At 35.0% G+C, this 27,549-nt stretch overlaps 1 protein-coding gene across 2 annotated transcripts in view; it reads left to right on the top strand.

The window, feature by feature from the left end:
* WASF3 (WASP family member 3) overlaps nt 1-27,549 on the top strand; it is a 184,350-nt gene that overhangs the window by 803 nt on the left and 155,998 nt on the right. The gene's annotated exons all lie outside the window — the stretch shown is intronic.

Below are 27,549 nucleotides of genomic sequence, written 5' to 3'. Positions count from 1 at the left end.
ACCCCTGCCCCCAGGTTCCTGCCCCTGGACCCACTGTATTCTTTGCCTCAGGTTCCTTCTCTTTACATTGCGGATCCATCCTCTTACATCCCCACCCCGAAGCCAGGGTCCTGCCCTCTTTCCCTGGACCCATTCCTCTACTCTCTCCACATCCTCTGGCAGCCAGACTCTCTCCCACTGGGACCCGCTCCTCTCTATCTAATGCATCCAGACTCATGCCGCCTAATATTGGACCGAGTCTTCTTCCATCACCTGTCCTAAGCCAGGCTCCTCCTGTTCCCTTCCAAAGCGACCAACTCCTTGCCTCTTCTCTGAAAGGCTTATCCACCCCGACCCTCGCCTCGTCCCCAGCAGTTAGGCTCCTGGTATCTTTCACTCGGAGCTGTTTTACACCGTGTTCTTTCTAAGCTTTTTCCTCTCCCTGTTTCCCTGCCCCGGCACTTGCTTAAATCTCGTTCCGCTTTTTCTTCCATCTCTAGAGCGTCTCTACAATCCCCACCTCCCACTTTTCCCTTCCCTTCTATTCCTAAAGTCCTACAGTCTGGCTTTCCCCGCACCTCCCTCCAGGTGTTTTGATCTCCATCTCTCCGCCTGCCTGCCATCTGCTTCCTTCCCCTTAGAGTCTGCTTGGTAAATCCCTACCTCCACCTCCATTTCCCCCGTCGTCTGTTAAGGGGTGTCTCCCCATCCCCCATCTCTCTGCCCCCTCCCCCATCTCCTTGCTCCCTCCTAGCAGCTCAGGTCACTACCCTCCGTCCTGGCTCCTCTGCTCGGTTCACAAACCCGAGTACTTTGCTCCAGCCTACCCTCCTATGCCCGCTGCTGTCGCTAGCCCTCGTGCCCGCTAGCCTGTGGGGCCCCCCTCCCCACCCCCATCCCTCAACCTTCCAGAGAGCCCTGGCCTGGGCCGCCAAGTAACTCTTAGCCTCAGTAACAATGCTTAGTTCTCGGGCACGGTAGGAAGGCTTTTGGGGAAAGTCTGCAAAGCCTCGAGTTGAAGGGATGAAGGAGAGCCTGGCTAGCCAGGGAGCTGTGTTGCTTTGATTGATAATCCCCAGGAGACTTTCTCTGCGGGGGCCCGGGGTGGGGGTGGGGAGCCTGTATCTTCCGCCACCGCATTGAAGCTTCAGCGAGTGGAAAAATCTCTTATTCTGACTCGGGTACTTGCGGGCAATGGCGTTTTCTCCCCAGTCTCAATAGCCGCGCTTGGGTTAGTTTCGAAACTGTCAAAAGAACAAAAGTTGTTATCACCCTGAAGTAGTAGATCGGTTTGGTGTTGGATTCTTTCCTTTCTGAGCAGCCCATTATGTTAGACTGTTATGGGTGGATTGTTGCCCTATTTGGGCTTTATGTTAAAGTTTTGTCTTATCCTTACCATTTTAAAAGCTGAAAATAATAAGGATCAGTTTATCTGACTTGTATAGGAATTTGTGAAGAGATGAGCAAAATATATTTTAAAGGGCACTGATGCTTAATTCATACAGAATCCATATTTATTATGAGGGAACATTTGAAATGACTGAGATACTGTGATTTCCTTGACTAAAATATGCATTTTAAAAATTTGTTATTTTATGGTCCTCATAACAGAAATCTTTTATGCATCATGGAGAGTAGTTATTTTTCAGTATGCCTGAAATTCAGTATTTGTACTGAATTTTGGTTTCTTGTTTCCTTACACACAAGTTATTCCATGTTGCGTCTCTAGCAGTATAACAATGTAGTAATTCTTGCAAACCAATTCTTTTATCTTCTTGAGAGGTTAAACAAAAGAAAGCTGCCCCTGGCCTTTCCCATAGACTTTTTAATTTGCTTCTTTCTATCTTTCCCCTATCTTCCACCCCTACCTCCATCATTTTAATAGCTTCAACATCACTATGGTACTTTCCTATACTTTTCAGATTTCCTTGTGAGTTCTTGAAATCATTGTGTAGCATTTATATGCTTAAAACTTTTTTATTTATATTCAAATAAGAGTTATTTGGTTGAAAGTTTTATTTCCAACTTAGTGTACTTATGTTCTGGCTTCATATTGACTTAAAACGTTGTTGACATTTGCTGGTGGAAAAGAGACTTGTTTTAGAGATTTAAAAAATCCTCAAAGAATTTGCCATTGATAATTTTGAAAGTCGCAACAATTCTTCCACTTCTTTTCTTGAAATGAATGTTTGTTATTAATTGACTTGCCACAAAGTGCAGACATTTTTTAATACCAAAAAATGTTTTCAAAGTACAGCTTTGAAAGATGATCATGTTAACCTCAAATCTACTGTCAGTGACATTTTTATATTTACATTTTTAGTGTTCCTGGAGCATTTAAATGAACTTGTCTATGGCAAATAAGCAATATTGGAAGTTATATAGGAACATCTTAGTTAAAATAATTTCATAATGAGTTTTAATATAATTTGAGACAAAGTGATATGCTAATTATGGTGGTCCTTTTTCAGATTTGTCCCAATTTCCAGGTCAAAAAGGGTTTTAGTTTTGTTTAAAGTACACTCACAAAATAGAACAACATTTCAAGAGCTTGTTTCTTATAATGATTGTCTCTCATTTTCATAGATGATTGTATTGTAGATGAAGCTCAAAAATACCCTCCCTCATTTTTAGTCATCTTGTTCACTTCTTCAAACATTCTGCTATTTTCCCCAAGATTGTTGTCTACTACCAAGGCCTATCTTCCTTACTTAAGATTCAATGTCCAAGAGATTCTATTTTTCTTCTCTCCTGGCCTTGGTTTAATTCAATTCTGAGTGTCTGCTCTCCCAGATCTTATTTTCCTCTCCTGGAAGTGCTCCCCTCCCCAAAGTTCTGTTCATGTTCCTCAAAGCTAACTGTCCTTCTTCAGAGTTTGACCTTTGTCCCAGAACCTATTCTTTCCCAGTATAGTATCCCCTTGGGAGAATGGTAATTTTATTCTCAGTGAGTTCTCCTCTTAGGTCCAGTTCTTTTTGTGCCAGTGTGTTGTATTCTCTTAAGGCTTGTTCTTCTGTCTCATGGCTTAGTTCTTTTCTCAGGATTTAGTCCCTGGGGTCTCTATTCTATGTGAAGGAAAAAAAATATCTTGAGAGAAGAGTAGTTTTCTCTTATTCGTAGCCAGGTCTGCTCTTGGCATCTTCTTTTTTAGAACTTGTACTTTTATTCTTTTATAGCCTCTTTTTCTTTTTGGTGATTCTCTTCCCTTTTCTCAAGTTTCAATCTTTTTAAAAAGTGTCTTTTATTTCTTCCTTGGTTTTTTTTTTTTAAGGGTCTGGATCTTAGACTTGTTTCCCAGGGTCTTGATTCTGAACTAGGTATACTCCTCAGAACCTGTTCTACTCATAGAACTCTGTTCACGTCTCTCAGAATCTCCACTCTCCTCATCTGAGCTCCTGTGGCATTTACTGTCTGAAAGATTCATTTGGAAATTAATCATTCACTGTCTTGTGCATCTTGGTTTTGTCTTGATTAAACCTTTATATTTTCTTGTTTGCATGTATAAGTCGCAGAACTATTACTAGAATGTGAATTCTTTGGGGGAAGGGATCCTGTTATATTTCCCACATCATTTAGCTTCATGCTGTGTGAAGCAGATCCTTAAAAATGCTTAACTTTGTCACAAAATAATAACTTAGTCAATAACCATTTTTTAAAGCATGTGTCAGGAACTGTGCTAAGCACTGTGGAAATTTAGAAAGGCATTAGAAAGTCTCTGCCCTCAAGGAGTTCACAGTCCAATGGGAGAGATAACATGCAGATGATTGAATACAAACAAGCTTTTTATAAGTTTAAATTGGATTTAAGCAACTGAGGAAAGGTCCTGGAATTAACAGAGATCAGGAAAAGCTTCCCATGGAAAGTGGGATTCTCTGTTACATAAGACCATAGAATCCATGTAGTCTTGTGAAGTATCATTATCCCTATTTTACAGATAGAGAAACTGAAGCTCATTTAAGTTAAATACCTTACTTAGGATCGTGGCTAATAAATGATGGAATCAGAATCAGTCCACACAATCTCCTTAAATTCTTTGTTCTTCTGCAACTCCTCAGTCTTTTCATCTCTCTTCCTTTATCTTTCTGTCTCTCTGTCCTTCTGTCTCTCCCCACCCCTTTTCCTGTCTAAGGGAATTGTCTTTCACTGTGCACACATTTACAGACAAGTGTTTAAATTGCCATTTGTGGCTACCAAATGCCTGTCAGACTTAACATTCTCTCCAAAAATTTTACAAAAGTCCTTAACATGGTGTGATGGGGGGGGGGGAATTTAACTTAATTTAGTCAGATGTCCTGGGTTAATGTCTTGATTTAGGTAATTAAGTTCTTTCTTGAGCTTTGGGACTTTTCTTCCAGGTTGATTTTAGGTGGAAAGTACTTTAGAGGCTATCACAAAAAATTTTACCCCCTTCTTGAGGTTGCAAGAGTTTTACTGATTCTCTTGTTTCTTTTTTTTTTTTTTTTTTTAATTATGTTTCATCATATGTTTAAAATATTGTACTTCATGGTAGTTGTTGCTTTTCTACCCCCTTGTGTTTGTTCCATTTCAAGTTAGTTTAGGGCAGCTCTTTACAACTCAAACTGAGCCCAGCAGAATTATATTACAAGAAATAAGCTTCTGTGCTCATTGGTTGGCTAGGGTAGAAAAACTATTTTGCCCTATAAGAAATGTGGCTCAGTTTCAGTTGATGGCAATGAAACTTTGTTCTAGGTGGCCAGTAGATGCTCAATAAAAATTTGTCCACTGATTAATTCTCCTTATACTTTCTATGCAGTTGGATACAATACCACTCTTTAATTTAGTCTGGTGGTTGATGAAGCACATATTTTTAAACTTCTTGATTTTGCTTTGATTTTATCAGTTAGGGCAGAGTAAAAGAAAGGAGCTGCTAAGGTAGCAGACCTCAGAGCCGTACTGGAGCTGTAAACCTTAGCAATGCTTTTTTCTTTCCAAATAAATGTGGATTTAATATTCATCCAGAGGCTCTTTGAGCCAGACTTGTTTTCTGTAAGGCATGGAATTTCTTATGGCAAGCACATGATGTCTCTGAGTTCCAGAGTAGACCACTTGAACCTTGAATAGGAAGGTTTTTGAAAAGTATATTAGGCATTTAACAAGTGTTTGAGTAACTGCAAGGTGCTGACCAACCTACTAGATATTTTGATGGTTAGTATTGGATAGGATGCCTGCATTTTAGATGATCTAACAGCATAGTGCAACTTTTTACACTTTTATTGGGTTAAGGATCCTTTAAATCTGACAGTCAACAAGTACTTGATATGTAGTAGGCTCTGGGCTAAAAGCTGGAGAAACAAAGAAAGACTATTAGAAACTCCCTACCTGACCTTGCTGGATACCCTAAGTCTCCACTCTTTTTTTCAGTTTCTTTATTTGTTATAAGACTTTGTGTTCCAAATTTTTCTTCCTTGTTCCTTTACCTTCCTCCCCAGAACAGCAAGCAATCTGAGATAAATGATTAAATATATGTAATCCTTTTAAACATTTTCAGGTGTCATGTTGTACAAGAAAAATTAGACCAAAGGGGGAAAAATTCTGAGAAAAAAAGCAAGCAAACAAACAAACAGGTGAAAATAGTATGTTTTGATCCACATTCAGTCTCCATAGTTCTCTCTCTGGATACAGATGCATTTTCCATCCCAAGTTTATTGGAATTGTGTTGAATTACCACATTGCTGACAAGAGTCAAGTTCATCACATTTGATCATCACATAATCTTGTTGCTGTATACATTGTTCTGGTTCTTCTCACTTCACTCAGCATCAGTTCATGTGAGTCTTTCCAGGCTTTTCTGAGGTCATTCTGCTTATCATTTCTTATAGAAAAATAATATCCTATAACATTCATATACCATAATTTATTCAGCCATTCCCCAAATGATGGGCATCCACTCAATTTCCAGTTCCTATTACAAAAAGAGCTGCAACAAACATTTTCTCCTCTTTTATGATCTCTTTGGGTTAAGACATTGCTGGATCAGTTTTATAGCCCTTTGGACTTAGTTCCCAATTGTTCTCCAGAATGATTAGATAACTTCACAGCTCTACCAACAATGCATTAGGGTTCCAGTTTTCCCATATCCCCAACAACACTTATCATTATCTTTTCCTGTCATCTAAGCCAATCTAAGAGGTAGGAAGTGATAACTCAGAGTTGTCTTAATTTGCATTTCTCTATTCAATAATAATTTAAAACATTTTTTCATATGCCTAGAGATGGCTTTAATTTCTTCAGCTAAAAACTGTTCAAATTCTTTGACCATTTATCAATTGGGAAATTACTTGTATTCTTATAAATTTGACTCAGTGTCCAAGCTTTCTGTTTTCCTTCTAATCTTGGCTGGATTGGTTTTGTGTGGCAAAACTTTTAAAATTTCATATAATCAAATTATGTATTTTGCATTTCTTAATGTTCTCTATTTCTTATTTGGTCATAAATTCTTCCCTTCTCCAAAGATCTGACAGGTAGACTATTAAATTTGCTTTCCTAATTTGCTTGTAGTATTACTCTTTGTATCTAAATCATGAAATCATTTCTTTTTTCTTTTTTTTTTTTTTTTTGAATATTCAATACAGAATTTATTAAATGGAGAGATTTACTGGGACCCAATGGATCCATGGTTGGTCCCAGGGCTGAATGAGACTATCCTCTCAAAGAAAACAATCCTGAATATTGGATACAGGTTGTTTTTTTTTTTTTTTTTTAAATTCATTTTTCCAAATTATTCCCTCCCTCTCTGCACTCCCTCCCCCCAATGACAGGTAATCCCATACATTTTACATGTGTTACAATATAACCTAGATACAATATATGTGTGTAAATACCATTTTCTTGTTGCACATTAAGTATTAGCTTCCGAAGGTATAAGTAACCTGGGTAGATAGACAGTAGTGCTAACAATTTACATTCACTTCCCAGTGTTCTTTCTCTGGGTGTAGTTATTTCTGTCCATCATTGATCAACTGGAAGTGAGTTGGATCTTCTTTATGTTGAAGATATCCACTTCCATCAGAATACCTCTTCATACAGAATTGAAGTGTACAGAAATCTTCTGGTTCTGTTCTTTTCATGAAATCATTTCAATGATTCATGGTATGGAGTGTTAGATGTTGAACAATGTCTAGTTTCTGTCATACTATTTTCCAGTTTTCCCAACAGTTTTTGTCAAATAGTGAAACTGGAGTCCTTGGGGTTATCAAACAGTAGATTATTGTAGTTATTGAGTACTACATTTTATATACTTACCTTATTCCACTAATCTGCTACTACTTAGCCAGTACCAAATGGTTTTGATGATCACTCCTTTATAATACAGTTTTAAGTCTGGTATGGCTAAACTACTTTCTTTTGCTTTTTTTCCCATTAATTCTCTTGATATTCTTCACCTTTGGTGAATTTTGTTAATATTTTTTCTGGCATCATAAAGTAATTTTTTGGAAGTTTGATTGGTATGACACTGAATAACAGATTAATTTAGGTAGAATTGTTATTTTTATTATGTTAGCTTGGCCTGCTCAAGAGCAATTGATACTTTTCCATTTGTTTCCGTCTAATTTTATTTGTGTGAAAAGAGTTTTGTAATTGTATTCATATAGTTCCTGGTTTTGCCTTGGAAGGTAGACTCACAAATATTTTATATTGTCTACAGTTATTTTAAATGGGATTTCTCTTTCTATCTCTTGTTGCTGGACTTTGTTGCTAACATAGAAGTGCTGATGATTTATGTGAGTTTATTTTATATCCTTCAATTTGCTACAGTTGTTAATTGTTTCTAGTAGGTTTTTAAGTTAATTTTCTAAATATACTATCATATCATCTGCAAGGAGTGATAGTTTTGTTCCCTTATCAACTACTCTAATTTTTTCAATTTCTTTTCTTCTCATTGCTAAAGCTAACATTTTTTATAATATTGAATGATAGTGGTGATAATGGGCCTCCTTTTTTTCACCCTTGGTCTTTTTGGGAATGCAAGTCATCACTTTTAATTTCATTGTGTTTAATAGGATAAAATGATTAATAATTATCTGCAGATGTCTTTGTGTCCAGTGAGACAGGATGTTTAATAACTATACATATATGTTTTGTCCAGGGGGACAAGATGGTTAATAACTCTATGTACAAAACTTTAAATATTTCTAAGATTGTGACATTTGTAGCATTTCATTATTTTCTCATTTGAATACCTATTAACTTCAGATTTCTGGAGACCAAATACTCAAACAGATCTCTAGAGATCTTCATTCATTATATATAGATTTTGTGATCATTTTTAGGTATCTATAACAGGTTATCTATAATAAATCTATTCATATTTAATACTTTTATATCACAGCTATGTGTCTTCCACACAAAACACTCAAGTATCAAACAGCTTTATTGTTTTAATATAAATAACATATATCATATATATTATAAAATTAATATAAATAAAAATAAATCACATAAATAATATATATTAAAATATATGACTAAGGTTTTTCTATATCAAATCTTGCTTTCAACTTTTTATAGACATAATTAGACAGCCAGGCCATAAGCCTGGCCATTGACAGGCACTGTGCTAAAGCACCAGGATGAACTACTAAAGATAGACCCTGCCCAAGAGGAGCACACAGTCTAAGGGGGCACAATCAGTGCCTGCACATACAAGATAAATAGAAAATAATTAAGAGAAGGAAGGCATTAGAAGTGAGGGACTGGAAAGGCTTTCTTTGGAAGACAAGATTTTAGTTGGGATTTGGACAAAATAGGGAAGTCAGGATGTGGAGATGAGGAGATAGAACATTGCAGGCACAGGGGACAGCCTGAGAAAATGTCCAGCAGAGATATTCACTTGCTCTACACAGTAAATTCATTTGGTAGTACGACTAGTTTTATTATATTCTTATCTTATGGTACAGGTAGTAGCTTTGGAGGGCTTTTGATTCAATTAACTCTTCTACACAAAGGAAGAGATGAACCTCAAAAGAACACATAGTGAAATGGCAGTTTTGCTCATACTAATATTGTGAGTTAGTCTGAGACATCACTGCTGGTGAGAATCTCTTTCTTTTGTAGAACTATTATAAAATTTGTTTATATTTTATAAAACATGCATAAATGCATATTTTATGTAATATGATATATATATATATATATATATATATATATATAATTCATAATATATTTGCAAAGCTCAACTTTATTTGACAGGGAAAAATACCTTATCTAAAAAAACACCCCCAAACTCTTGATTCACTGGAGAATTCTAATTCCAAGTCTGTAAGAAAGACTTTTGTATCATTTAATCATTATTTTTAATGGCCTTGTGAGGAAGATTGCTTTAAATAATTATTTCTGTTTTCTGAAGAACACTACAGTATTCAGAGTATAAATATTCATTGACAATGAAGTTAGCTGCAGAATCAAGATCAAAATTAATCTGAGTTTTGGACCATTAGCCCATTGAACCACCTAATGTCAGTCCTAAAGTGAGGTTTTTTTCTCTTATGTCTGTTCCTAATTTTTTTGTTCCCATAAAATTTTGTTTTAGAAAATCACATTTTTTTTTGCCCTTGAAATTTTGAGATGATTTTTGGAAAAACCTTGTAAGGAGTTAAAGGTTTAGACTAGAATGTTTCTTTCAAGCTATATATATGTTTGGTCACTTACTCTTGCCAATTCACAAATAAATTAGAATGAGGTGCTGTTATCATTTTCCTTAGTTTGCTAGATTTCTAATGATTTTTTTTGGGGGGGAGAATATTAAGGCCCAGATAAAATGTCAGCTATACCATGACTATTTCCCTTACTACTTTCCTTAATTTTTCTTTTCTCTAATCTCCTTTAGTTCTTTTAGTTTGTATTACACAATATTATACTGTGAATAATCATGTAATGTTAGTCAAACAACAAACATTTATTAAATGATTACAATGTGCTAAGTCGGGTAGTGGACCATAGATAGAATGTAGAATATGGAATCTGGAAGATTCATCTTCAAATCTGGCCTAACTTACTAGGCAAGTCATTTAACCCTGTTTGTCCCACTTCCTCATCTATAAAATGAGCCGAAGAAGAAAATGGCAAATATCTTTGCCAAGAACATCCCCAGTGAATAGTTGAATTGACTGAAATGACGGAACACAATAAGAACTGCATTAAGTGTTGGGGATACACAACCTTTAGAGGCAGCTAGCTAGAGGCAGCTAGATAGCAGTGTGGATAGAGCCCTGGTATTGGAGTCAAAAAATATGAGTTCAAATTTAGCTCTAGTGACTCTGGGCACATCATTTAACCTCTATATTTTTCAGTTTCCTCATGGTAAAATGAAGATAATAATAAGACCCATCTCTCAGAGTTGTTTGCAGAACAAATGAGATCATATTTCTAAAGTAGTCTGGAACATATTAGTATTTAATAAATGCTTATTTCCTTCCTGCCTTCAAGAAACTCACAATCTAATTGAGGAGACAAATGTAAAAATAACTTAAGTACATTAAGTATATATGATGCATACAGAACAGATAATAAGTAATATTAAAAGGGAAGAACTAGCTTCTGAGCAGAACCCAAGTGATACTTGAGCTAAATTTTTTTAGGTTTTTATTTTCAAAATATATGCAAAGATAGTTTTCAACATTCACCCTTGCAAAATCTTGTGTTCCAAATTTTTCTCCCTCCAGCAACCTTCCTTTCCTCCCACCTCCAATATATGTTAAATACGTGTAATTCTTCTATATTTATTTCCACAATTACAGTGCTCCACAAGAAAAATCAGTTCAAAAAAGAAATAAAATTGAGAAAGAAAACAAAATGTAAGCAAACAACAAAAAACTGAAAATACTATGTTGTGATTCACACTCAGTTCCTACAGTCCTTTCTCTAGATGCAGATGGCTCTCTTCCTCACAAGACCATTGGAACTGACCTGAATCATCTTGCTGTTGAAGAGCCTTATCTATCAGAATTAATCTTCACATAATATTGTTGTTGCTATGTACAATATTCTCTTGGTTCTGCTCACTTCACTTAGCATCAGTTCATGTATGTCTCTCTCGGCCTTTCTGAAATCATCCTGTTGGTTATTTCTTGCCGAACAGTAATATTCCATAATATTCATATACCATAATTTATTTAGCCATTCTCCAACTGATGGGCATCCAATCAGTTTCCAGTTTCTAGCTACTACAAAAAGAGCTGCCACAAATATTTTTGTACATATGGGTCCCTTTCCCTTCTTTACTATTTCTTTGGGATATAAGCCCAGTAGTAACACTGCTGGGTCAAAGGGCACGCACAGTTTGATTGTCGTTTGGGCATAGTTTCAATTGCTCTTCAGAATGGTTGGATCAGTTCACAACTCCACCAACAATGTATTAGTGTCCCAGTTTTCCTATATCCCCTCCAACATTGATCATCATCTTTTCCTGTCATATTAGCTAATCTGATAGTGTGTAGTGGTACCTCAGTTGTTTTAATTTGAATTTCTCTAATCAATAGTGATTGAGAGCATTTTTTCATGTGACTAGAAATAGTTTTAAATTCTTCATCTGAAAATTGTCTCTTTATATCCTTTGATCATTTATCAATTGGAGAATGACTTATATTCTTATACATTTAAGCAAATTCTCTATATTTTAGCAAAAGGTCTTTATTAGAACCCTTGGATGTAAAAATTTCCCCTAGTTTTCTGTTTCCCTTCTAATCTTATCTGCATTGGTTTTGTTTGTACAAAAACTTTTTAACTTAATATCATCAAAATTACCTATTTTGCATTTCATAATGTACTCTAGTTCTTCTCTAACTGATTCTTAAAAGAAGTTAAGTAGATTAAGAAGTTGAATTGATGAGGGTTAAGAAGTGGAAAGAAAGACAGGAGGAATGACAAACAGTTGGAGTAGGTGGATCCGGAATGTGGAGAGGGATAAAAGTGTGAGAAGAATTTAAATGCCTAGCAGAGGCACAATATTTGATTCTAGAGGTGAGAGGGGCCCACTAGAATATGGTGAGTGGGGATGAGACTTAGTGGAGTAACACCAATAGAGCTTCACTTCAGGAATTACAGTTTGGCAGTAAAACTGGGGGTGGATTGAAGTGAGAGAGACTACTTGAAGCAGGGAGACTAAGTGAAAGTTGTACCTTCACTTTCACCAAGAGGTTTAACCAAGCTGCATTTGACCATCATTTCATAACAATAACATCATTTAGCATTTATATAGCACTTTAAGGTTTTCCAAACATGTTGCATACTTTGTCTCATTTGATAGTCATTATTGTTATTATTGCCCCATTTTACAAGTAAGGAAACATAGGTTGAAAGAGATTAAGTGACTTGCCCTGAGCTACTAATATTTATGTTAGTCTTGTTTTAATATCTACAATGCAGACTTTTTAGTTAGTATTGCTCCAAGTTTTAATTGAAATTTGATTGGCTTTGATGATTTTATAATAAAGTAAGCTTCATAGTTGTTTGGATCATTTTGTGCTGGTATTTTGTAAAGCATCCAATATAATTCCATGTGTTTATTGTAGTGACACTGAATTTATTTTCCCAATCCACATGCATATGAGGAACTCAGGTTCCCCAGAACAAGGTTATATCCCCCTTTTAGGATTCCATTGCCCTCAGAGGGCAATGGAACTTCTCCTAATGTCATCAGCTTGAGCTCCTATTTCAGTGGTTTTTCCCCATTGGTAATCATCAGTGATTACCCTAGTTTCCTTTAATTCATTGAATTCAATTAGTTTTTATAAAGGATTATTTATTGTGAAACTATGGCAAGAACAGAAATATAGATGTTTCTCCCAATCAGCCTCTCTTATATACTATCTGAGAATGGGCTCAAACTTAAAAATAATTTACACATGGTATTCATTCCATCAAGAATAACTACCTCTTTTTGGCTACCTATGGACTCTATTAGGTTAAACTAGAGCTTGTACTCTTTACCATCTGGCACTTAGCAAATCTTTGCATGGAGTTTAGCTCCCAGACTTCTGGTAACTTGCTTTAAAGTGACCTTTTGAAGCACACAAGATTGTATTCCTCTCCAGTATTCCTTTACCTCAAAGTAGCAGAGAGTAGACTGAACAGAACCAGAAGCAATAGAAAGCTGTATTCTCTTAGCTTCAGATGTTGCTCTTGAGGTGGGGAGGGACATAAAGGCACACTCAGAGACTCTGAGAAGAGAAAGCAAATTTTTTTTTTTCATATTAGTGCTTTTTGAAAGCATGCCCTACTCCAGGCCAGAAGCTTTTCAAAAGGCTCTTTTTTCTACATGGTCAGCAAATCAATACTGGTCATAGAATGTCTGCATGTGCTCCAAATCATGACAACCTTATGTTATCATGACTTTCTAGAATCAATCTTCCACATGGATTTTGCATTAGCCAAACATACTAAGAGTGTTCACCAGCTCTCTATTGTTTTATTTAGTAGTCTTGTGGATTATTCTATATCTTGAATAAGAGCAAATACCAAATTTTAAATTTGCTTTGTGTGACCCTGATATAGAATATCTAAATTTATAAGGCTTTCTTGTTCGAATGATCTACTGTTATTCCAAATTTTATTTTCCTAGGATAATAGGAAGGCAATAAAGTAAAGCTGATGCTTTGTCTATGTCAGTGACTTTGTGATTCTGGTTTTGTATTTCTCTATTTCTTCCTCCTATACAGCCTTCTGGATGTCTTGTAATCTGACTTCTGTCCTTACCTCTTTACTGAAACTGCAAAGGTCATCAATCATCTTTTAATTTCTAGATCTAATGTCGTTTCCTGCCAGTATTATCCTCCTTGATCTTTCTTTTACTTCTGACACTGTTAAAGCTTTTTCCTGCATATTGTCTCTTCCCTGGGCTTCAGAGATATCACTCTTCCTTCTACTTCTTTGTAATTTGATATCCTTTTCTTTGTTGGTTCTGTGTCCTCTTCTTGACTTTTCTATCTGGGTATTCCTCAGGGTTCGCTACTTGATTGACTTCCCCCTTCCCTTTTTCCCTAGACTAAGTTTTGGAAGTTTAATTCTTCCTATGTCTACTGTTATCTAATTCCACACTTACATTTCTCACTTATAAACTATTGCACTCCAATACTTGCCTGTATAAATAAATTGACTTCCTAAGCTTTCCCATTTTATCATTTTCCTTTACTGTCATTGTCTGAATAATCTTTCTTATACACGTACCTTGTCATATCACTTCTGCTCAGAAATCTTCAGTTATTGCTCTCCAATAAAGTTTAGATTTTTTGCCTGGAATTTGAGGCTCTCTGTGATGTAGTCCCCCTCCCTCTTTCTGGCCTTAATTTCATATTTGTACCCTTTTCACACTCTATATATAGTCTTTTTCTTCCTGACCCACAAATTGTTGACAAACTATTTCTTATGGTTATAATACCCTCATTCTCCCTCTTAGGTTGTTGAATTCCTACTCATTCTTCAAAATTCAGCTCAGATGCTACTTCTTCCTTGAAGCCTATTCTCATCCCCACTGTTTAAAACCTTTTTTCCCCCTTGAAAATCATATAGCATTTCATTTGCCACTCTCTTAGGCACTTAAAATGTAATACATTTTGTGATTATCTGTATTTATGTACTGTTCTACTTAGATGGTAAGTTCCACGATTGTTAAACTTTGTATCTTCCTAGTGTCTTAACATCAGATTGAGAACAGAGTAGGTACCCAAGGAAATATATATTAAATAGAATCAATGATTATATAAATGAGCTTTGTGATAGAAAGTGCTTTTTGTATAATTGCAAAAATGACACATATTATAATTTCTCATGAATGCATGGCTATCCTTTTTTCCATCTGAACTGTAATGTAAAGCTTCTCCTAATGAGAATTGGAAGAGTGAATAGTGATATAGCCATTCCTGTAGTTTAGAAGCTACTTAGTGCAGTCCCATAATTCTCTGAGCTTTCTTGGATCACTACTCTTAGCCCTTCCTGAGTGCTACGTATTTAACTTCAAGGCTATTAAATAATGATAATTGTTTTTGGATAACTGACTATTTGTTGTACCAGAAGAGCTTGAAAATGCAGACTGTGAAATTGACTGCCTTGTTAATTCCCTGAAGAAATACTGGTAGCTTGATGGAGTGGAAAGCAACCTTACTATTCTACAATCAGGGGGCTACGATTTTAATCTCAGCTCTGCTCCTTTTTGCGTCTCATTTTTCCATATCTGTAAAATGTGAATACTTCTACCTCACAGAGTTTCTTGTGAGGAAGAGTGCCTTGTAAAACTTAAAACACTTCATGGATGTGTTGTTTTTTGTAATAATAATGAATAAAAAAAATTAAACTACATTTTTGCATTCTTATTCTGTTAATGTTTTTCTTTCTTTTTAAAGAAATATGAGAGAAAATGATAAAGGAAGAAGGGATTTATGACTCTTTGGAATAGTTGTTAAATAACTCTAAACATTATTTGTAATGCTACTCATATTTGCATTAAAAATTGTCCCATGAAAATATAGAAAATATTAAATAGCAATCCTCAAACTGAAGTGAAGAATCTTTTTTAAACCAATTCAAAAAAGTCCCCCATTCTCTCTCTATCCTTGTCAGGCCTCATGTAGTGGAAGCTATGTTTAGTTATGTTCAAATCAGATTGGATTCCGTATCAAAACTAACATAAAGAGTATATTCATTTCTTCCCACATTTCAAAAAAAACATTTAAACACAAAAGGTAATCCTATTTAATGACTTATTTGTATTTATTGCTTTTGAAGAAACACTTCATATTTTGCTCTGACACCATTGTGTTCTGCTTCATTTGGCCTTCCATATGAGCAGCTGTCATGGAGGATTTTTTTCAGTCAAGTAGTGGGGAAAATGCTGATTTTTATCAGAGCATCCACTTCCCAAATTGGGCTTTAAAAGATTGAAGCAGTTTTTTGATCTTTTTTGTTAACTGTCAACTGTGTAACCTCAACTATGGAGGTAAACAAAAGTTCCTCAATTACTATATGTTTAGAAAGTATACATAAAGGCCAAAATTAGGGTTATGAAAGTCAGAGTTAGCCAACGTGTTGACTAGCCCTGTCTTAAGGAATTCAATTGAAGATATAATTAATGTCTCAAGTACTGTGATTTTGGATTGTTTTTTAAGTAGGTAGTTGACTCTTGGGGGCAATAAGGTAGCTTAGTAGATAAAGTGGTGGGTCTGAAGTCAAGAAAAATTATATGCATGAGTTCAAATCTGTCTTCATATAATTTTTTTTTAAGGTATGTGACCCTATGCAAGTCATTTATCCCTATTTGCCTCAGTTTTCTCATCTGTAAAATGAGCCAGAGAAGCAAATGTGAAACTGCTTCAATATTTTTGTTAAGAAAACTCCAAATAAGAATTGAAAAATAGAAACTAAACATTTATCAACATCTCACAGTATACTAAGATAAAGTCAAAATGGGTTTATGACTTAGACATAAAGGGGGAGATACTATATGCAAATTATCAGAACAGAGGATAGTTTACCTGTCACATCTGAGGAGAAGGGAAGAATTTATGGCCAAAGAAGAACTAGAGAACATTATGAAATGCAAAATAGATATTTTGATTAAATTAAAAAGTTTTTGCATAAACAAAACCAAAGCAGCCAAGATTAGAAGGGAAACAAAATTATTTTTGTAGCCAGTGTTTCTGATAAAAGCCTCATTTCTAAAATATATAGAAAATTGGTTCAAATTTATAACAATACAAGCTATTTCCCCAATTAACAAATAGTCAAAGAATATGAGCAGGCAGTTTTCAGAAGAAGAAATTAAACGGGGGGAAATGGCGGAATAAGTTATGGTATATGAATGTAAAAATACTATAATACTATAAGAAATGATGAACAGACTGATTTCAGAAAATCCTGGAAAGACTTACATGAACTAATACTGAGTAAAGTGAGCAGAACCAGGAGAACATTGTACATAGGAACAACAATTATCAACATTGATGTCCTTGGTTCTTTTTAGTAATACAGTGATTCAAGACAATTCTGATAGACTTGGGGTGGAAAATGCCGTTGGAATCCAGACAGAGAACTATGGAAACTGAATATGTATCGAAGCATAGTATTTTCGCCTTTTTGTTTGTTTGCTTTTTTTCTCATGTTTTTTCCTTTTTGGTTTAATTTTTCTTGCACAGCATGACACATATGGAAATATGTTCAAAAGAATTGTGCATGTTTAATGTATATCAGATTGCTTGCTGTCTTGGAGAGGGGAGTGGAAAGGGAAGGAGGGAGAAAAAAAATTGGAACACACAGGTTTACTAAAATGAATGTTGAAAACTATCTTTCCATGACTTGGAAAAATTAAATCCCATTAAAAAAAAGAAAAAGAAAATCCAAATGGGGTCATGGGACTGAATGACTGAACAACTGTTGATTCTTGAAATGCAACTCATCAGTTTTTTTTTTTTTTTCAGATTTATAGTTTTAACTGTTATATCATATCCTGAAAAACTGTCTCAGAAAGGCAAAATACATTTATTTTGTACCTTTTGTGTACTATGCATTGGTACTTAAAAAAAAAAATAAGACAAATAAAGACAACTCCTTCCCTAAAAGTTTACAGTCTGTGGGAGAAAGACTGCAATCAAAAGGAAGCTTGGCAAGTTGGACCAGAGTGGCCCTATTTTGTTAATATTATTCTTAGAATATGTCTAAAATGGAACATGATTATCTAGATATTTTGTGAGTAGGGCAGAGTATATCATGTCCTCTCATTCTGAACACTATGAATATAGCCTAAGATGATATTAGCTTTGCGGGGAAGGAGCTACTTTGTGTTGGTTGGCCCCAATGCATGGGCATCATGTTCCTTGGAGTTCAGATCAAACAGAGCTGCAGGTGGAAAGTGTGAAGAAACAATTCTATTCTTAGGTACCTTGTATCTTATGCACTATATAGCCACTGTATCTCCTGAAGTCATAATCTTGTATCAATATATATATTACTCTTCAAGGTAAGAAAAAATGCTGTAAAACTTGATGAGGGACTGGGGACACTGGTTTAAATTAGCGATTGAAATGAACTGAGCAAGCAGAGTAAATCTATTCAAAATACAGATGCTTTTAAAGCCAAATGCAGAATAAACAGATTGGTAAAAACTGAATCTAGTGATCAATTGCGTGATTCTGTAGAAAGAATGATTTTGAGTCAGAGGACCTGAGATTGAATACCAACTCTACTACATATTATTATTTCTGTGACCTTGGGCAAATGAATCCCGGTGACTTTGGGTTCCTCATCTAGCAAGAACATGTTGGACTAGAGACTTTCCAGTGCTAAATCTGTGTTCCTTTGTATAAGATTACCAAAAAATGATGATCTAACCTCTCTATAAAAGTTTCGGCTAATAGAGAACTCTTGGCTCAGGCATGCTGTCTATTTACTTTTGGACAGCTCCAGTGATGAAAAATTTTTTCTTAAATGGAGCTGTTCTCTGCAGCTTCTGTCTATTGCTTTTCTATCAGTACCTCTGTGTCATCATTGTTATAAAACATTTCCTTGATTCAGAGTTTCCTAGTAATAAAATTCCAAGAAGTAAAAACTATAAAAATACATTATGTAATATAGTATTGTATGTAAATTAGTTTCTGAGGAAACAATACATGCAGCTTTTAGGCAGCAATTTTTGCCTCAGAGAATGGTTGCTTTCTCTCATACCTCCTTAGTACTTTAAAGGATTATTTTCTCCCAGGTCCTCACATCTATCTGTGATTATGTATTTCTCATACCAGTGATTTTTTTTTTTCTGCTCTTCTCAGCAAATGAACTGTCTACATAGGAAAAGAGTTAAGACTTTCCACATAATTTTAAAGTAGGGAGGAACCTTTGTCAGTTCTAATCTCTGTTTTAGTGATGGGACTACCTATAGTGGCCATTTGTTCAAAAAATTTTTCCAGAAATTGGAGACTTCATAGTTTTCCTTTTTGTCAATATCAAGACATTTTTGTGTTTCCCTGTATAGCCTTGAGGAACTGGTACTGGGCCCATAGGAAGATGGCATTTTGTTTCACTCCTTGTTTTTTTACCCAAACCTAGAGTTTGGGCTGGGATTCAGTCCTGGGGGAGTCTGCTTTTAATCAGATCCTTTAGGCCCCTTGTTCTCACACTTATTGGATCATTAGGGCAGGCTCTCTGGGGACAATTTTAATTATACCAAATGAGGAGGTTTTCTGTACAATATAATCAGGTATGGGGCAGCCAATGTATTCCAGGGTAAACATAAAAGAAAGCAGCCTTGCAAATGTGCACTAACAGAACAACAATTAGTTACTTAGGGTAACTACTGGTTCAAGAATTATGGCTTCGAGCTATTTTTTCCTCTTCAGCCTCATAACTGCAACTCAAATATTGAATTTCATGGTTTATTTTTTAAAAATCTTTTTAGAGTTGATGATTGTGTGCAGAATAACTTTGCTTATAAATAGATTCAATTTTTTGTTCTTTCAAAATGTTCAGTTCCTCTTCAGAAAAATCTGAAAGAACTAAAACAAATTAGGCTTTACTTTCAGTGGATTTTGTGCAAAATTGCCCATGCATTTGCTTCATGTTCTCTTTTAGACTCAACTGTCACATAAATAGTTTTTAAAAAAGTATTAGATTTTGTACTGGAGATTTTTTTATTCTGTGACTCATGATAACATTTAAAACAGTTGGTAATTTGAAAGGGAAAAACATGTGGACAGCTGTGGAGGATGTTTTTTGGATTTTGGGAGTGATTCTTCTTCTTGATTCAATGTGAAGCCCATATTCAAACATTTTGAATTAGATTTTTATTAAATTAAGAATACATTTTGTGCTATTTTTATCCTAGTTTCTATTATACTAATTAAATAGGCTTTTAAGATCCAATATAATTGTATTGAAATTTTAGAAGACAGATCTTGAGCAGGTTGTTTAGATGTGCTTGTAAATACTACTTATTGATACTTGAAGGGGCAAATGGCTTTCCCAATGTCATGTTACAATTATTCCTTTATTTCTGGATTCCTTCAGTTCCTTTGCTTTTGACTAAGCATGAATTTTTCATGGAAGAAAATATTTTCTGTGTGTGTGTGTGTGTGTGTGTGTGTGTGTATGTATGTGATAATGTTGAGAAAGCATTGAGAAAATGATGAAAAAATTGGTGAGACAGATGGACTATTGATGTGCTGCCCGTGGACTCACTAAGTGTGAAGAGAAAGAGAGGAGTTTCTTCAGAATATTGGGTGGAATGTTGAGGGCAGTCCCCCCAGATTACAATGGATAAAGGAGCTCTTCCACTGGTAATTTAATTCAACCAGGAGACAGGATCCTATACCTTACCCAAGGGAAAATTTTCTGAAGTCTTCGAAGTAGCAAGCTACTTTAGGGACTTGGTAGAGACTGCCAGCTTCTCTCATATCATCTTTTCCCCAGTCTTTTCCTTCAGTATTCTCAAGTGGGATTAGCATCTCCCATGTTCTCTCTTGAAATTGGCAAGCAGAAGCCAAAAGTATTTGAAGCCACTTGAAGAACTTACAACACATCCAAAGACTTGAAGAGAAAATTGAAGAATTCTCTCTTCTACTCTTATTAGTAATGATAGAGTCTTATGCCAATGGGCTTTGGGACAAGGGTTACAAAATCAAGAAGTTCATGGATGACAAAATATGGATCTCTAGGAACTATAGTCTGTTAACTCTTGTGATGGAGGAAGAATGTCTATGTCAGCTTACAGTCACAGAGAAATGTTAAAATAATTAAAATGAAATTATAATGTATAATATACCTTAGTGTTTACAGAGACAATTTTGCATCATGTTTATATATAAAATTGATCTTGAAGTTAGGAAGAACTGTGTTCCAGTCCTGCCTCTGACAGATACTCCTACTGTCACTCTGGGCAAGTCTTGAAATCTCTCTGCTCTAAGAAACTCTAAGACTATAAATTGCAGAGAAGATGAGAACTCATTGATAAGATAGTTTACTTACCCAGGCATTTCCTATACCAATGAAATCATAAGCACAGGCCCTATCTTGAAGATATCTAGACTTTGCATTTGATTATTTGGCAATTGAGTTTTAATTTGCTTTTTCACTCATATAGGCAATTCATATTATTGAAATCAATTTCAGTGTGATTGAATCTTCTTTCTCCTAGCCATTAATATTTTCCAGCTATGTAATATAAATTAATTTTCTTTTAACTTCATTTATTTTTAATTTTTTACTGCTTTCCCAGAGGCTTCCTGTTTGAATGATTTTTTTCCCCCTTCCTACGTTTAAAAGCCTTTCTACCTTAACTGAAGCTTCTGCTTTCTGTTATGAATAAAAAATAATCATAGAAATTTAGAGGTAGACTCCCAAGAAAATCTAGTTAAATGTCAGTTTTTTAAATAGGAAAAAAAAAACAGGCACAGGAAACATGCGATTTCAACAAAGTCTTATAGATAGTGGTGCAGGTGAATTGAAGGGAACCCTTCTAATTCCTTTTCTTATTAAAGCTTTTTATTTACAAAACATATGCATAAGTAATTTTTCAACATTGACCCTTGCAGAACCTTTTGTTCCAAATTATCCCCTCCTTCCCCCCCACTCCCTCCCCTAGATGGCAAACCCTTCAAATTCCAGTACCAGTGTTTTTTTGACTATAAAAGATCACTCTTGGTGGGGAAGAATTCTGGAAAGCCAGGAGAGTAAACAATTAGAGATCCTCCTAAAATTTCTTATTTGCCATAGACTTTGGGCAGGTATGAGTAGCTCCCTATTTATTCTGCAGAGAGAAGCCAAAATAAGGAGATGAAAAGAAAAAGATTAAGTGCAGAGACATAATTGGAAATCACTTGTTTAAAGTTCACTTCAAAGCATAAAAACACATGAAATCTTCTGCAAGAAGATTTTAGAGGGAGGAGAGCAGGGGCCCAAAATAGCTTTGGTGATTTGTGGAGGAACATTATTCTTGATTGGAGGTGATCAGAAGCCAGTGGTGTTCATATGTGTGTATTTTAATTACATACTAGAACCCTTTTCCTTGAGAACAATTTGATGTAAACTCAGTCCTGAGACAATTATAAATCTAGAAGGGTTTTCTCATGAAGAGAAAATTAGACATTGGTTTGGAGTTCTTAGAGGACATGTCTGGCTTACTCTGATTGATAATCTATTTCTGAATTAATAAACTATAACCATCAAGCAGACTATAGCTATAGTGTGATTTATTAAAATTAAACTTTAGAATGTGACAGAGAGGTAGCAACATCCATCAACTATTAAATATGTAGAAAAGCCAGAAGAAAAACCTGAAATCTAACAGAATTTGAGGGTACTGGAGAAACTGTGTTAGAAGTATATCAGTGGTGAAGGTGAAGGATCTCTGAATTTTTTAAGACCATGTTTATCTGATCATGTCATTCTCTTAATAAACTTCTTCGACTTCCTTTTACTTCTAGAATCAAATATAAATTTGGTACTTAGAACCCTTTGCAACTTGGCTCCTTCCTCTATTTCCAGTCTTCTTCTAGATCAGCCAGACTGGCTTTCTTACTGGCTCACTATTGAAATGTAATTTTTCATCTCTATTACCTTTGCTTCATCTTTTCCCCAAGCCAGTTTTCCTTTTACAATCACTAGTTTCTGTGAGGACTCAGTTTAAGAGCCACCTTCTATATGAAATATTTCTTAACCCCAGTAGCCCTAACCCTTCAACCCAAATTATACGGTTTCTATTTTGCATTTTTTTTTTCTTAGCCTCTTTAAAAGCTCCTTGAGGGCAAAGAAGTTCTCTTCTAAAATACAGGTTTGACTAGGTCATTTCCCTGTTCTAGAAACTTGACTGACTTTCTCTTGTCTCTAGGACAAATTATAGATGCCTCTGTTTAGCATATTTTGTAGCATTTAGTCATTCATTCTGTCTCCAACCTACCTTTGCATGTAGATTAAAAATTTCTCCCCATCCCAAACTGGGCTACCTGTAGTTTTTCACATAGGACATTACACTTTCTGCTTTCCCATACTTTTTTCCTCAGGCTGTTCTCAAAGGCCTGAAATGCACCTTTTTCTTCTCTGACAATCCCTTATCTCCTTTCAAGGCTTTTTTTTCAACTGCCACTGATCTGAAGAGTTCTTTTCTGGTTTCTCCTGCTCTTTTGCCCTGCCCCTCAATTTTTGTGTAATTATTCCATACATTTCCTTTATTTACTTTTCTGTGAGCATATTACATTTCTAGTAGAATATATATAGGTACTTTGCTAAAGGGTGAAAATTCAAGCAGGACAGCTTTTGACCTCAAGGAACTTACATTATCATAGAAGAAGATAACATATAAAGGAGAGCTAGAAAAGTGTTTGAGGAAGGTTGTAAGGGAGAGAAGTAGTATGAAATAGAGATAATTAGGAAGTGACAGGGAAACTTTGTTCCATGTAAGAAAGCCTATATCTGGAGTCAAGAAAATCTAAATTCACATCTTGTCTCAGACTTACCTAGCTATGTGAACTAGGACAAAGCCCTTAACCATTGCTACCTTAGTTTCCTCATCTATAAACAGAGATAATGATCGTGTTTACTTCCCATGGTTCTTGTGAAGTTAAAATGATACAATATTATCCTTAAAGTGCTATAGAAATATGATGATGATAAAGAAAGCTCAGTTATAAGAGCTTAGAGTTCCAAGGGAGTGAGTTTCAGGTTCTAAGTTAAAGTAAAGAGATAATGGCTGGAGAGCGGAGATGGGCAGGAGGTAGCATGGAAATGTGGTTCTGGGCAAGATAGCCCTGGCTTCGAGCCCAGGGTTCCAAGGACAGAGTCCAAGGTTCTGGTGGGATTGAGATGAAGTATGAGGGGGATAATATTGGGCCTGGTTAATATTTCATTTAGCTTTGCTGAGCTGTCTTAGTTTTAACTCAAATGAACAATAGAATATAATAATATCTAGGAGGGCAGGAATTATTTTTATATTTTTATCTCAAGTGACTAGAATAGTGCCTCATAGATAGTAACCATTTAATTTAATTATTTATTGAATAATTGATCAAATTGGGGAAGAATTTCAGTACTTTAACAGTTTGTGGTTGAGTATGGATTCAGAAATAGATATACATAGACAAACATAATATACAAACATGTATATATCACAGTTCAGATTTAATTCATCTTGGTAGAGTAACAAGTATAGGAGAAATTTCTTGCAAGTAGTTTTTAATTTAATATTTTATTTCTCCCAATTACAAAGTTTTTACAAAAACATTAAGATTCATCTCATATTAATAGGGGAATATTCCTGAGTCCATCATCAGTGCGTAAGGAAGACAACAATTTACAAATTGTAATTTCTAATTAGAAAAAAATTTCTAAGACAAAATCTGATTGTAGATTTTAACTTGTCAAGAAATTTTAGAATGGGTTGAGACATAAGGAGTGTTTGTCAGCATAAATCCTAGGTCACTAGTTATACATTGGGCAGGTATGAGTAGCTCCCTTTATTCTGCAGAAAGAAACCAAAATAAGGAGGTGAAAGGAGAAAGATTAAGTGTAGAGACATAATTGGAAATCACTTGCTTAAAGTTCACTTCAAAGCATTAATACAAATGAAAAAGAAGATTTTAGAGGGAGGAGAGCAGAGGGCCCAAAATAGCTTTGGTGATTTGTGGAGGAACATTATTCTTGATTGGAGGTGATCAGAAGCCAGAGGTGTTCATATGTATGTATTTTAATTACACACTAGAACTCTTCTCCTTGAGAACAATTTGATGTAAACTCAGTCCTGATAGTTATACCAAAATGTTTAAAATATTTATAAACATAATTAGAAAATGCCATTCAAATATTAGCAAATTAACTAGTTAGTGGTTTTATTAATTTAGTTTTATAATCCAATTACTGAATAAAGATAAATATCAAAGTGTAGCACTAGTGTTCAAAAAGTCATTTGCTAAAGCTATAGCCAGAAAGCATTCATGTTAAAAGAGCTGAGGAATTCTAGTTGAAAATATGATCAATAGATAAGCAGTATAAATGTGAAATCCAAAGAAATTAATACATTGTTGGCAATAATAAGAGAGGGCAACCAGAGGAAGAGAGATGATCATTCATCTTCCTGTGTTTTGCCTTGATTGAACCATTTCAGGAGGATTGTGTGCAATTCCAGATGCTGTATTTTAGAGAAGTGAATAAAATATCAATGCTGTACTTTGTGCTTTAGGCACAAATCTGCCAGAAACAATTTTATTTAACATTTTAGATGCAAGCTGTATACAAATAGGCAAAGTTATCCCCCTAATCAAACTCTAAGCCTTCAGATTTGATTCTACTCCAAGATAGTTTGACGTGACTTTTATAGGAATCTTTAAAAATTAAAAGATCATAATATGCTAACATGCAAATTTGAGATATTTAAAATAAAATTCATGTAATCTCCTAATAAATCTATTAAATGCATTCTAATAAAACAATTTGAACTACTGGATTCCTTCTTTGACCACTCCTCTTAAGGTTTGAAGTGGCTTTCTTCCTGTTATCAATATTTTATTTCTTGAATGGAAAAGAGGACATTGGCATTCAAAATATCAATTACTTGGCTGACATATAGGTAAGTAATAATATGTTTCCTGGAAGTTTACTCTTTTTTCCTTTGGGGTTTTAGACCAAAGAAATCTTATTTCTTATGTTTTTAGTTGAATTTTGAAAAGTAACTTTAATATGTTTCCACAAGAGGGCTGATGGCTAGAGCTCATTCAGCTGGGAAATTCCCTTTGAATACTCTAGCCCCCAAGTTCAACAGCCTCCTTATCTCCCCAATGTAAGAATGATCCATAAACATCATCTCATTAATCTATCATTTTTAACTTCTCCCTTTCATAGTCATTTTCCTATAAAATGCCATTTACACTGGTTATCTCCACTTCCTTGTCTATCCCTTCTCAAGCTTTTGTAATAGTTTGAGTCTATAGAATTCCTGCCTAAATTTACCGATGGTTTCCTAATCTTTAAATCCAGCATATTATTCCTTTTCAACCTCTTTGACCTCACTGGTAGCTTTTTATGCCATAGGCATACTTCAGGATTTTGGCCTGGGTCTTTTTCTGCTCTCCCTATGCTCTCTTCTGTGGTGATCTCATTAGTTCACAAGCTTTATCATCTCTGCAGATGACTTCTTAATCTATGTAACTATATCTTTCGCTTTTTATTATTTTTCTCTACCTATACATCCAGTTGCTATCTGAAACCAAACATATCTAAAGGAGAATTGATTGTCTTTTCCCTTAAGCTTGCCTTTTACTCATATTCCATCAGAACATAACCAGTTCTCAAGCAACCAAATTTGTGATTTTGGAAGTTATACTCTACTCTTTCTTCTTCCTGACTTCATATTCTGTCAATTGCCAACTCTTGTTGATTCTATTTTTATAACATCTCTAGAAGAGTGGAGTGGAAAGTAGAAAAAAGACTTTATGAATTCTGGTTCAGTTTTTTAAGTTTTTTTCAAAGTTAAGTAGTTGTATGCTAGGCATTGGGGAAAGATGCAAAGTTTAAGGCTCTCTTGGAGCTTATAGCTCAGTATGAGTGTTACAAAGCAAATATCTACTATATAAAATACAGTAATATTATAGGCTATACATGTCTTTTCTGTTAATTATTTTTTTAATGTCTGTCATTCCCACAATTCTTTATCACATAATCAACACTATCAGCAGTTCTCTTAATTAACAAACTATCTTTTTAATGACTCACTATCCAGCCATTTCAATCACTAATAAATAGTTCTTCATCAAGGATTACTTGACCTGAGTTTCTTTGGGAAATAATCACTTCACTAAGATTATACTCTGAAATACACAACCTGGAAAATAATGAATTTGAGATTTTTTGAATGATAGAAGTGGCTAAACTCTATATTTTAGGATTAGAAGATAAATTATCTCAATATTTGTTATTTTATATAGGTAGCTAGTAAGTAGTTGATTGATTTGAATAATGGAACTAGTAGCCAAGTCCCCCTGAAATCCCTATTCTGAATGAGAAAAAAGATTTTGAGTCAAGATTCATTAGAACACAGCTTTGTGAACCACATTAAATCTGATTCAGCCTCTCAGTCAAGTTCAAGCTTTGTTCTCAACTCCTTACTTGAGAAAAACTTCATTTAGTACAACTTGGTTTGCTCTACTTTTTCCTCTCCAAACAATAAATTTGACAGCCAGGAAGATATATATTGTCATAGTTTCAACATGTGATAAAAACATCACATCCTCCCTCAGATAATGCTGAGAACTGAATCGCTTGTCCTTTTCTTTCTAATGTAAATTCAAAATAAGTACATTTCTCAATGTCTCTTAGATCTGAGTTGAGCTCAGCACCTTCAAATATTACTAGTCTTTGTTGTGATTTGGGGCATATGAGGGGAAATCATCTTCGTGTGACTGCCAGAGCCTTTTGCCTTTTCCACCCTGCATTAGGAAAGTTCTTTCCCCTCTCTTGTACAGTGTCACTTTGGGGAGCTGGTACTTGCTGCCCTTCTTCATGGTAGTATTATTAGCACAGAACATGTCAATTAGAAAAGTTTTATGCTGTAATATTTCCTTTTCAGTCAGAAAGTAATGGAAAGTCTGT

This window comes from Sminthopsis crassicaudata, chromosome 3, assembly GCF_048593235.1.
Source record: "Sminthopsis crassicaudata isolate SCR6 chromosome 3, ASM4859323v1, whole genome shotgun sequence".
NCBI classification, from domain to species: domain Eukaryota; kingdom Metazoa; phylum Chordata; class Mammalia; order Dasyuromorphia; family Dasyuridae; genus Sminthopsis; species Sminthopsis crassicaudata.
Note: the sequence above shows the minus strand (reverse complement) of the source record. Positions and strands in the feature narration are given on the sequence as shown.